General features: G+C 42.5%; 1 protein-coding gene across 5 annotated transcripts in view; it reads right to left on the bottom strand.

Moving 5' to 3' along the window:
• GCNT1 (glucosaminyl (N-acetyl) transferase 1) overlaps positions 1–12246 on the bottom strand; it is a 40502-nt gene that overhangs the window by 6506 nt on the left and 21750 nt on the right. Inside the window, exon 1 of one of the 5 annotated variants that reach the window (XM_009188955.4) lies at positions 8838–8874. The exons of the other annotated variants lie outside the window; for them this stretch is intronic. The gene's annotated coding sequence lies outside the window, so the exon portion shown is untranslated. Of the gene's footprint in view, positions 1–8837; positions 8875–12246 lie in introns of those variants that run through there. 5 annotated transcript variants of the gene reach the window in all.

Below are 12246 nucleotides of genomic sequence, written 5' to 3' on the forward strand. Positions count from 1 at the left end.
GAAAACATTAGGCTAAGTAACACTCATTTACTATATAATTCTGTTTATATTAAGTGTCCAGAAAAAGCAAATCCATATAGACAGAAAGTAGATGAGTGTCTGCCAGGGGCTGGGGACATGGGGGAATGGCAATGACTGCTGGTAGGTACAAAGGTTTCCTTTGAAAGTTCTCTAAGTAGATAGTGGAGATTGATGTAGAACTTTGTGAACATATTGCATACTTTAAAAGGGTAAACATTATGGTATGTGAATATCTCAATAAAGCTATTACTAGAATAATAACAATAAAGTTCCCCATAGTAAACACATTTTAAGTTACAAATTGTGACACCACTGAGTTTCAGGTTTTTTTTTTTTAAACAGGAGAACTAGAATCATCTTAAACAGGATTTTACAGAATGTGGGCACATGAAAGGGTCACCCCAAAATCCATATGGAAAATACAAAGTTCAGAACCAAACACTTGGATCTCACCTCAAAAAAGCATAGGTCTTTACCACTGTCGTCTACATCCTAAACAGCCAACATGCTTTGAAAAATACTTTTTACAACGTAAAATCACTAGTTTTGGGTTTTAATAAGATGGATATCTATAAAGGAGGTAAATATGTGAGAAAACAGTGTCTATAAAGAAGGTAAATATGTGAGAAAGCATTATTTTATTAATAATGCTTTTGATTTTTGTCTATTTATCATCAGGGTGAACAGAAAAGTCAAATCATTAAGGGGAATTGTAATTAACCAACCTAAGTTCAAGACATAGAACGTTTTCTTAAGTAAAACTCGGTTAAGAATCAGAAGGGTGAAAGGAAAATGAGATTTCATAGCCAAAGAGATTTCCAAGAAGAAGAGAAGTTTAAAGGGAAGTAAAAATATGCACATGCTATACTATTTTAATGCAATTTTAGTCACCAAAAATTACTTAGTTTAAGCACACCCACACAAGGAATGAATAACAAAATAATTAAGTAACAAAAATGTGGCCATGGGTAGTTAATACTGCTCAGCCCAATGTTCCTTCACCTTTATATTTCACTCAGGAAGTATACTCACTGAAGAGTATCTGGTGGGATATGCCAGTGAGGGCAACTACAGAAGAGTAAGAAACATTCTAAATGACAAAAGCTCACAAATTCTGGGAAAGTACGAAAAACGCAAGTCCCAAACCACACTAAGCCTCACTTGCTCAAGGCCTACACAACTCAACAACTGTCCTGGGGCATGTCCTGAAGAAGGTCCCTCATTGCACACTGGTCCTTTCCTGGAAGAGGAGATTTCCTTATGGACACCACCCTATATAATTTTAAGTGGAACACATAACCTAAGAAGAAATGCAAAATGAAGTAATTCCACTGTGAGTAGGAACAGAGGAAAGCCAGTACCTGAAAGCAATGGTTCTTGGTACGTGACTTTTAAGACCAAGAAGTACAAGAATACTAAATTCTAAGAATATTGAAAATAAATACTGACCTGTTATACAGTCAATAAGAAGAAAAGCTAGTCAAGGAAGGGAACAAGAAGATAGGCATTGTGTGCCCCTAAGGTGATGATATGGTCACTAGAAGTGTTCCAACACAAAGAGAGTAAGCACCGCCATATAGAAAGGGTGCCACTGAGTGCTTAATGGAGTGGGAAGACAGACAAAATGACTTCAGGGAGAGGGAGACAGGAGGCAGGAATCAAACTGGAAAAGCAGATGGATGAGAGGAAACTGAAAAAGCAGATGCACAAATCCCAGGCTGACAGGCGGGAAAGAACAGACCAGCTCTATTTACACTGCAGGACCTTCAAAGGGTGCAGGAACTGGTGCTGGTTGCACAGATCCCTCTGAAGCCGGGCTGCGGGAGTGAGGGAGGAGTAGTGTTGCTTTGTTTTTTGTTTTTTTGTTTTGTTTAAAGTATCCACTAGTAGCTGTTTACAAAGTAGCTGGGTTTCTACCTCAAACTTGGCAAAGACCCACTCAAGATGTAGTCTCTGCAGAGGCTCTCCCTTCCAGGGCACACCAGGCTTAATGGAAAGCAGTTCCCATCCAGAAAACAGTGGGACCCAGGCACAGTGAATATCCTTCTCCATTTCCAGCTTGCTTATCCCTAGTAGTTACCAGAACTTTGATTGTCAGCCCAGGGCAGGATTTTTTTTTTTTTTTTTTTTTTTACTGGGGAATCCAACCAGGCCAAGAGAAAGAAGGCTTAAATATCTTGCTTAAATTGGGAGTTCCCCAAATGGTCAAAGGAAACAGACTGTTCAGAGAGAAGAAAACTACCACTAACATCCTCAGGATATAGAAAACTACCACTAACATCCTCAGGATATAAAGTTAAAAACATGTTAAAAAAATTAACAAGGTACAATATATTTTCTGAAGACAGCCAGGCCAACATTTTCACCCAACATTTTCTTCTGCTATATGACCTTGCCACTCCCCAACCAAGAAGTAGTCAAATTCCCTCCCTCTTGAATTTAAGAGGCCTTATTGACAGGTGAAGTCAGCAGGACTTCCTGGGTCGAGGATTATAAATGCACCAATCAGTGCTCTGTGTCTAGCTAGAGGATTGTAAATGCACCAATCAGCCTTCTGTAAAAATGGACCAATCAGCACTGTGTAAAATGGACCAATCAGCATTCTGTAAAATGGACCACTCAGCAGGACATAGGCAGGGCCAAATAAGGGAATAAAAGCTGGCCACCCACCCAAATCAGCAGCAGCAACCTGTTCTGGTCCCCTTCCATGCTGTGGAAGCTTTGTTCTTTCACTCTTCACAATAAATATTGCTGTTGCTCACTCTTTGGGTCTGCACCACCTTTAAGAGCTGTAACACTCACTGCAAAGGTCCACGGCTTCACTCATGAAGTCAGTGAGACCATGAACCCACTGGAAAGAAGAAACTCTGGACACAGCTGAAGGAACAAACTCCAGACACACTATCTTTAAGAGCTGTAACACTCACCACGAAGGTCTGCGGCTTCATTCTTGAAGTCAGCAAGACCAAGAACCCACCAGAAGGAACCAACTCTGGACACATCTTGGTGACCATGAAGGGACCATCACCAAGTGGTGAATACCACTGGATCCCTTTCGCTTGCTATTCTGTCCTATTTTTCCTTAGAATTCGGGGGCTAAATACCGGGCACCTGTTGGCCAGTTAAAAGTGACTACCGCGGCCGCCAGACTAAAGATACGGGTGTCAGGTTTTCTGGGAAAGGGCTCTCTAACAATCTTTGATCTTCAGAGTTGGGAGCAGTGGTTTGCCTGGAACCAGCTTCCACTTTTCCTGTACTTCCAGGCTGAGTCAAGGGTCGACAGAGAGGAAAGCATTTTGGGAGGCAGACGCCGGTGGATTACTTGAGGTGAGGAGCTCGAGACCAGCCTAGCCAAGATGGTGAAACCCCATTTCTACTAAAAATACAAAAAGAATTAGCCAGGCATGGTGGCACACACCTGTAATCCCAGATACTTGGGAAGCTGAGGCAGGAGAATCACTTGAACCTGGGATGCAGAGGTTTGCAGTGAGGCAAGATTGTGCCACTGCACTCCAGCCTAAGGGACATAGTGAGACTCCATCTCAAAAAAAAAAAAAAAAAAAAAAAGTAAGGGTAAATAAACACATATTAAGACAGGCAAGGTATCAAAATATATACTTTTAAGTACCTTTCCTCAGAAAGCTACTGGAGAATGAGTTATATTCAATAATTATTAGCCAGGTGCCATGGCTCATGCCTCTGATCCTAGCACTTTGGGAGGTGGAGGTGGGTGGATCGCCCGAGCCCAGGAGTTCAAGACCAGCCTGGGCAACATGGAGAGACCCTGTCTCTACAAAAAATATGAAATTATCTGCATGTGGTGGTGTGCACCTGTGGTCCCAGCTACTCAGGGGGCTGAGGTGGCCTCCCACCCAGGAGGTCAAGGCTGCAGTAAGCCATGATCGTGCCACTGCACTCCAACCTGGGCAACAGGAGTGAGACCCTGTCTCAAATATATATATGTATTATTAACCAAGAAAGGAGAGGACGTTAGTAAGAATCAGAAAGGAGATCTAACCGAAGAAGAAAGAAAAGGGAATCCCCAGGTCAAGGAACATCTTGGCCATATAATAAGCCAACAGACAACCACAGCAGACTGGAACCAGTCAGAAGGCCCTGGCAGAGACATCTTCAAGAGGACAAAACTGGCCGGGCGTGGTGGCTCCTGCCTACATATGCACGTAAGCATATGCACACATCTATGCATAAGCAAACCGCTGATGGATAAACCTGGGTCACCAACCTACTGCCCTTCAGCAGCAGAAAGCATGGTCTAAGTTCATTTGGCTTCTAGTCCCAGTGAGTACTTTTCAATTTCACTGACTCCCCAAGGACTATTGTTGTGTGTCCCAGAGGCTGCTGTGACTGGAGCAAAATACCAACTACTGTGTTTGATGTCAAAGCCATGCCAGTTATCTCGAAGGACGGTGACCCAAGTGAGGGAGCCCAAATGCCACCCAAGGCAGGTCAAGGGAAGGAGCAGGAAGCAGATAAGATTACAAGGCAAAGGCCTTGCCATTCAGGGTGGAGTTCTTTCCGGCCAATTGCACTTTTATAGCCTCATCTCATCTCAGGGTATTTGGTCTGTGTCCCCACCACTCCCTTGCCCTGCTTGGAGGGTAGTCGCTGACACCTGACTGCTGTCTGTGACTCCCTGCAATGAGCTGCTTAGTTCCTCTGTGGTCTCACACTGAACAAACAGCTGAGACCCTAACTGTGGCTGGCCATGAGGAACCAGCCAAGTTCTTCTGCTAAAAATTTAGATCTACTGTCTTTTTTTTTTTTTAATTTTTGTTTTTAGTAGAGATGAGGGTCTCACCATTGTGGCCAGGCTGGTCTCGAACCCCTGACCTCAAGTGATCCACCCACCTCTGCCTTCCAAAGCACTGGGATTATAGGCATGAGCCACCTCACCCAGCCCTATTCTTTCTTCTGACTGCCAGAGAAGAGTTCTGTTTCTATTTCCCCACACTTGCAGGGACTGAAGATATCTAAAAGCATACTCTGTTTAAAATGATAATAAGCAATTTTTCAAAAAAGCCTAAGTCCCTCAAACACAAAGAATATAACTGAAGTAGCAGCATCAAAAATTTGAAAGTTAGAGGTAGTGAATGATAACTGCCCACTGCACTCCAGCCTGGGCAAAAGAGTGAGATCTCAGAAAGCTGAATCCTAAAGCGGACTATAGGGAAAGCTGACACCGTGCAATTTACAGCCCACCTTCTGCTGAAGGGTAGACTAAAATAGAGCAATGCTTTCCAAATTCTGAAGGAAAACTATTTTCAATTTGGAATTCTAAGTAACCAGCCAAGCTATTGGTAGAATGTGATGTAACAGAAAGGCATTTTTATACCAGCAAAGTCACATGCACCTTTCTCAGCAGGTTACTATGAGAAGCATGCCACTAAAAGATGAAATTCAGCAGCAACTGTAAGAGCATTAACATCACTAACCTGGAGTGCTTAATACACTCTGGAACTCTTCTAAATAACTTACCTGTATTAACACATAGAATCTTCAGGAGAATGCTACATAGAAAGTATTATTTTTCAGATGAGGAAACTGAGGCATAAAGAGGTTAAATAGCTCTTCCAGCATCACATGGCTAGTAAGCAGAAGAGCTAGGCTTCAAATCCACATAATCTGGCCCCCAAGTTTGTGCTCTACTGTCCATGAAGAAAAAGACACGATCCAGCCAGGCATAGCGGCTCACGCCTATAATCCCAGCACTTTGGGAGGTTGAGGCAGGCAGATCACTTGAGGTCTGGAGTTCGAGGCCAGCCTGGCCAACATGGCGAAACCTCATCTCTACTGAAAATACAAACATTACCCAGATGTGGCGCGCGTCTGTAATCTCAGCTACTTGGGAGGCTGAGGCAGGAGAATCACTTGAACCTGGGAGGCGGAGGTTGCAGTGAGCGAGATTGAGCCACTGCACTTCAGTCTGGGTGACAGCAGAGTGAGACTTTGTCTCAAAAAAAAAAAAAAAAAAAAAGGAAGAGACAGGATCCAGTAATCAAGGGACCCAATATAAATGAGGCAACAGAAATCCTAAGATTACAAAGGGAGAGCCCAAGATGATGGTTGCGTGGGAGTACTAGGAAGAAACCAGTCCTTAATTAAAGCAAGTGAACAGCTCCAGAAAATATCTGAGATGAAACAGAGAACCCCTGCTGTAAATTAATGGATTTAGAGGAGACTTTGTTAACTAAGGTAGAGTTCAGAATTAAATAAGTAAAATGCAGGCCAGGTGCGGTAGCTCACACCTGTAATCCCAGCACTTTGGGAGGCCGAGGCAAGCTGATCACTTGAGGTCAGGAGTTCAAGGCCAGGCTGGCCAACACGGCAAAACCCTGTCTCTACTAAAAACACAAAAACTTAGCTGAGTGTGGTGGCATGCACCTATAATCCCAGGTGCTTGGGAGGCTGACGCAGGACAATCGCTTGAACCTGGGAGGTGGAGGTTGCAGTTAGCTGAGATAGCACCACTGCACTCCAGCCTGGGTGACGGAGTGAGACTCCATCTCCAAAAAACGTAGAAGTGCATATAATGAACAAACAATATGAAAAAATGCCATTGAGTACAAGTGAGTAAAATATGCCAACAAGTACGTACAATAAAAGAAATCATGGTCGGGCGTGGTGGCTCATGCCAGTAATCCCAGCACTTTGGGAGACTGAGGTGGGCGGATCATGAGATCAGGAGTTCGAGACCAGCCTGGCCAACACGGTGAAACCCCATCTTTACTAAAAACACAAAAATTAGCCGGGTGTGGTGGCGCGCGTCTGTAGTCCCAGCTACTCAGGAGACTGAGGCAGGAGAATCACTTGAATCTGGGAGCCAGAGGTTGCAGTGAGCCAAAATGGTGCCACCGCACTCCAGCCTGGGCAACAGAGTGAGACTCTTATCTCAAACAACAACAACAAAAAAAAGCAATCATGGTATGCTAGGCTCAGTTTATACATGGTTATAATAATACAAACATTGAGTTGTGGTCAAACAAAAAGCACGACAATATACAGAGCGTCTCAAAACTATTTTCATAATAATACTAGGCCATTCTGCACCCTTTTCACTCCCTCTATTATATACAGTGCAGTTTTCCAGGGGCTACATGTGTTTGTTCTCAACAGAGTAAGTGCAGAAGTATCATAATTCAGGTATTTTCTATTAAGCCAAACAGTAAAAGAGATGTGCAAAAATACAAAAACACTGTTATTCTTCTAACTTTTCTAAAAAGATTTTCACAAGAAATTACTTATGTTAAAATAAAGGGCTTATTGTTATTTTCACAGAAGTAATACTTAAGATTTTTGTTTCTTTTTTTTTTTTTAAGACAGGGTCTCACTCTGTCACCCAGTCTGTAGTACAATGTCATGATCTTGGCTCACTGCAGCCTCACACTCCTGGGTTCAGGTGATCCTTCCACCTTAGCCTCTCAAGTAGCTGCAACCACAGGTGCACCCGACCGGTGTCTCTTTTTTTTTTTTTTTTTTTTTTGGTAGAGATAGGGTCTCACTATGATGCCCAAGCTGGTCTCAAACTTGGTCTTGAATTCCTGGCCTCAAGCAATCCTCCTGCGTTGGCCTCCCAAAGTGCTAGGATTACAGGCATGAGCCACTATGTCCAGCTTCAGTTTTACTTTCTAATAGAATACATACCAATAGATATAACCCACATAAACAAAAGCTCTTTGTGATCCTCAGTGATTTTTTTGAGTATAAACAGTGCTGAAATAAAAAAGTTTTCAGGCCAGGCATGGTGGCACACACTTACGATCCCAGCTACTTGCAAGGTTGAGGTGGGAAGATCACTTCAGCCCAGGAGTTCCAGATCAGCCTGGAACAACCTGAATCAACATAGCAAGACCCCATGTCATATTTCAAAATACATACACACGACAAAAAGTTTTTCAGAATCGTTGACTTTGGGGATGAGAGACAGCCAGGAAATGAATCCAAGTGTGGTGGAGGGTTTTGGTTGAAAGAGGATTAAACTCTCCTTAATGGTCAGGTGGGGTGGCTCGTGTCTGTTATCCCAGCACTTTGGGAGGCTGAGGTTGGAGGATCATTTGAGCCCAAGAGTTTGAGACTAGCCTAAGCAAAATGGTGAGATACCATCTCTACAAAAACAAGAAAAATTCAAAAATTAGCTGGGTGTGGTGGTGCATGCCTGTAGACCCAGCTACTCAGAAGGCTGAGATGGGAGGATCACATGAGCACAGGAGTTCGAGGCTACGGTGAGCTACAATTGCACCACTGCACTCTAGACTGGGTGACAGAGAAAGACCCTGTCTCTATTAAAACAAACAACAACAACAACAACAACAAAACCTCTTTAATAGTAGAAAGAACTTAAAGCTGAATAATTTAGAAACCGTGTAAGCATTATTATTTAGAGATACGAAAATACCCAACTAAAGAAATCTGTAAAAAGTTGAAAATGGTTATCTTCAGGGCTATGCAGCAGAGAATGTTAGCCAGTAGTCACATGCAACTATTGAGCACTTGAAATGAGGCTAGTCTCAACAAATAATTTTTATTTTAATTAATTACATTTTAAAACTTGAAGCAGTATAAAATCTTTCCCTTAAACACATTACTGTTTTGGTAGGACTATATTTCACTTTAACCACCACATCATGTAAGATACTATTATTACATCGTAACAGAAATATTAGACACATGTATCATTTCAATATTTCACTAATAATTTTATATTGTTTACAAACTAACATTATAAAATTCTGATATACCAAAGATAATATACTGTTAATTTGGCCAGGTGCAGTGGCTCACACCTGTAATCCCAGTACCTTGGGAAGCTGAGGCAGGAGGACCACTTGAGTCCAGGAGTTCGAGACCAGCCTGGTCAACAGTGAGGCCACCATCTCTACAAAAAAAAAAAAAAATTAGCCCAGTGTGGTGGCGCACGCCTGTAGTCTCAGCTACCCGGGAGGCTGAGGTGGGAGGATCATCTAAACCCACGAAATCAAGGCTGCAATGAGCCAAGATCACACCACTGCACTCCAGCCTGGGTAAGAGAGCAAGACCCTGTTTCAAAAGGAAAAAAAAAAAAAAATTTTGTACCTGTTTTTTTTTTTTGTTTTTTGAGACAAAGTCTCACTCTGTTGCCCCAGGCTGGAATGCACTGTCCTCAGCGCACTGCAAGCTCCGCCTCCCGGGTTCACGCCATTCTCCTGCCTCAGCCTCCCGAGTAGCTGGGACTACAGGCGCCTGCCACCACGTCCAGCTAATTTTTTTGGTATTTTTAGTAGAGATGGGGTTTCACTGTGTTAGCCAGGATGGTCTCGATCTCCCGACCTTGTGATCCGCCCGCCTCGGCCTCCCAAATTGCTGGGATTAAAGGCGTGAGCCACCGTGCTCAGCCCTGGTTCTTTTTATTTAATGCTGCTACTAGAAAATTTTATTTCTCACATTATATTTCTATTGGACAACGGAGTTCTAGGGAGCAGGAAATTTGGGGGGCCATTGGGAGAAGCATGCTGTTTTTCATAAGTACAACTCTTTGTTGGGAGGCAATTCTCTGTGAGTGCCTTGCATTTCTGTACATCTTGCAAGTGAGGTACTGTCTTTTTGTTCCAGATAATTTTTTCAAGGCTATTTTTATAGCAAACAGCCTAGAGAGAAATGGTGTTTCCCTCCCTAGCAAAGGGCAAACCTTCTTACTGACAACATAATAAAGACGATGTCACCTGGGGCAAAGCACAGCATGCTTACTGCCCACTATAAAAGATTTGGTTTCTCTAAGCTCAGGATTTCTTTCCCATAATGCAACCCACTGTTTGTAGTTATCACTTGGCCCTCTTCATACTGCTCTGTGGGAAGTAAGGCTCTAGCAACCTGTAGGAAAAATGCTGATCCTCTGCGACTGCTTAATACAGGTCATAAATGGCACTTCACCTCTGGCCCAGAAGTCTGTGTCTTTTGCCAGGATCCATGAAAATTGTAACAGGCTTGTTAGCTTTCAAGTAGGGTAAAATCTCAGACCCTTCATAGCTCTTGACACGCTTGTGGAAATATCTTCTTTTTTAAATCACGTGCATTTATAACTCTGATTAAAATAAGAACTACATTTTAAAAAAGCCTTACAGGTAGTGATAAAATTAAGATCTATAAAGATGGTAATCGGTTTTTATATATAACTGATACAAATCAATATTCTAAAGCAGGGGTGTCCAATCTTTTAGATTCCCTGGGCCTTATTCCCTGGAAAAAGAATTGTTTTTGGCCACACATAAAATTCACCAACACTAACAATAGCTGATGAGTTAAAAAAAAAAAAAAAATCACAAAAAAAATCTCATAATGTTTTAAGAAAGTTTACACATGTATGTAGGACAGAACTCAAAGCCATCCTGGGCTGTGGGATGACAAGCTTGTCCTAAAGTCTTGATTAAGCAGAATGGGTACAGGAATTTCCTTTCCTTCATTCTGGTTTCTTTTTACAATTTCAGCCACTATTTAATCATACATATATATATTTTATTTTGAGACGGAGTCTTGCTCTGTCGCCCAGGCTGGAGTGCAGTCGCGCAATCTCCCAGGAGATTACAGGCACACGCCACCAATCTGGCTAATTTTTGTATTTTTAGTAGAGACGGGGTTTCACCATGTTGGCCAGGCTGGTCTCGAACTCCTGGCCTCAAGCAATCCTCCCACCTTGGCCTCCCAAAGTTCTGGGATTACAGGCGTGAGACACCACGCCCAGCCTTTTTTTTTCTTTTTTCTGAGTAATCCTATATTAAAACATATTTTGTAATTATATAAAAATGTTAAAATACATAATGAAATTTGATGCCTTCTAAGTTAGATGAAATTAAATAAAATTAGGTTTCATCTGTGTAGTTTACATACAGAAGAAAAAATAGCAGTTCTCCATACCTGAATTAATGACATGAAAAGTTCTACAGAATTTTTTTCATGTAATCATTATACTACTTTGAGACAAAATGTCATTTAAATAACCCTTGCATTTCAATCAGTAATGAAAATAGTTTTTATTAGCACGTTAACAGAAGAAAAAGCATCCTCTCTTTCCCCATGCTCTCTCTCCCAAAGGCATACCAGGGACACACCAGCTGACGGCCTGGGGGAAGAACCCACTTGCACCCTTTCTGCCTATTGACTTTGCAGGAAAGATGAAATACACCTCAGTCTATGCCACAAAGTGGAAAACCGTAAATTCGTCAGGAGGAAAAGAAAGGATCCAAGAAGGCTTCCTCAATTACAATTGACCTGAATCTTGAAAATGGGTAAGATTTAGATATTAGAAAATAGGAGAGAAATGCTTTTCTGACTTCTTGGCTTGCTCAGTTAGGGGAAACCTGAAGCAAAGGAAGCCTGCCAGGAAGAGGAGATTGTGATAGCAATGAAAAGCAGTTTTAAAAATAAGAGGAAGGTGAGTAAGAGATAACAGCTGTTTGCCACTTAGGTTCCGAAACCCTAAGGACGTCCTTCTGCACTCTATTATGACACGAAATCTGTTTCTCAATATGGTGAGCCACGATGAGTAAATTTGTAAGCACGTCTGTGCAAACAAGGGCAAGTTTCAGTAATGAAACAGTAATGATAAACGGGGTCACTGTCACTCAGACACGCAAACAGAATGATTTAAATGATCTCACAGAAACGAGCCCACCTGAGAAGTAGGCTGCAGAAAGTTCTGCAAAGGAGGAGCCACAGCAGTGGCTCCAGAGCCAGTTCTGCCCTCCCCTGGGATGATCCCTCTTGTGTATAATGAGGTTTGCCTGGTAATTGTGCAAAGGCTAAAACTGTCCCCCAAAAATAAGGAAATGAAGAAAAGCCAAAACATTCTGGAAACTTTTTTTTTTTTTTTGGTGAAAAGTATATACACACACACACACACACACACACACACACAAGAATAAAGGCCAAAGCTGTTCTCATCTGATCTCTCTTTAAACACAAAATGCGCTGGGCATAACGGCTCACGCTTGTAATCCTAACGTTTTGGTAGGCCGAGGTGCTGCGGATTACTTCAGCTCAGGAGTCTGAGATGAGCCTGGGCAACATGGTGAAACCCTGTCTCTACCAAAGATACAAAAATGAGCCAGGCGTGGTGCATACCTGTGGTCCCAGCTACTTGGGAGTCTGAGGTGGGAAGACTATTGGAACCTGGGAAGTCGAGGCTGCAGTGAGCTATGATTGCCCCACTGCACTCCAGGATAGGTGACAGAGCGA

Source organism: Papio anubis, chromosome 13 (genome assembly GCF_008728515.1).
Source record: "Papio anubis isolate 15944 chromosome 13, Panubis1.0, whole genome shotgun sequence".
Lineage (NCBI taxonomy): Eukaryota > Metazoa > Chordata > Mammalia > Primates > Cercopithecidae > Papio > Papio anubis.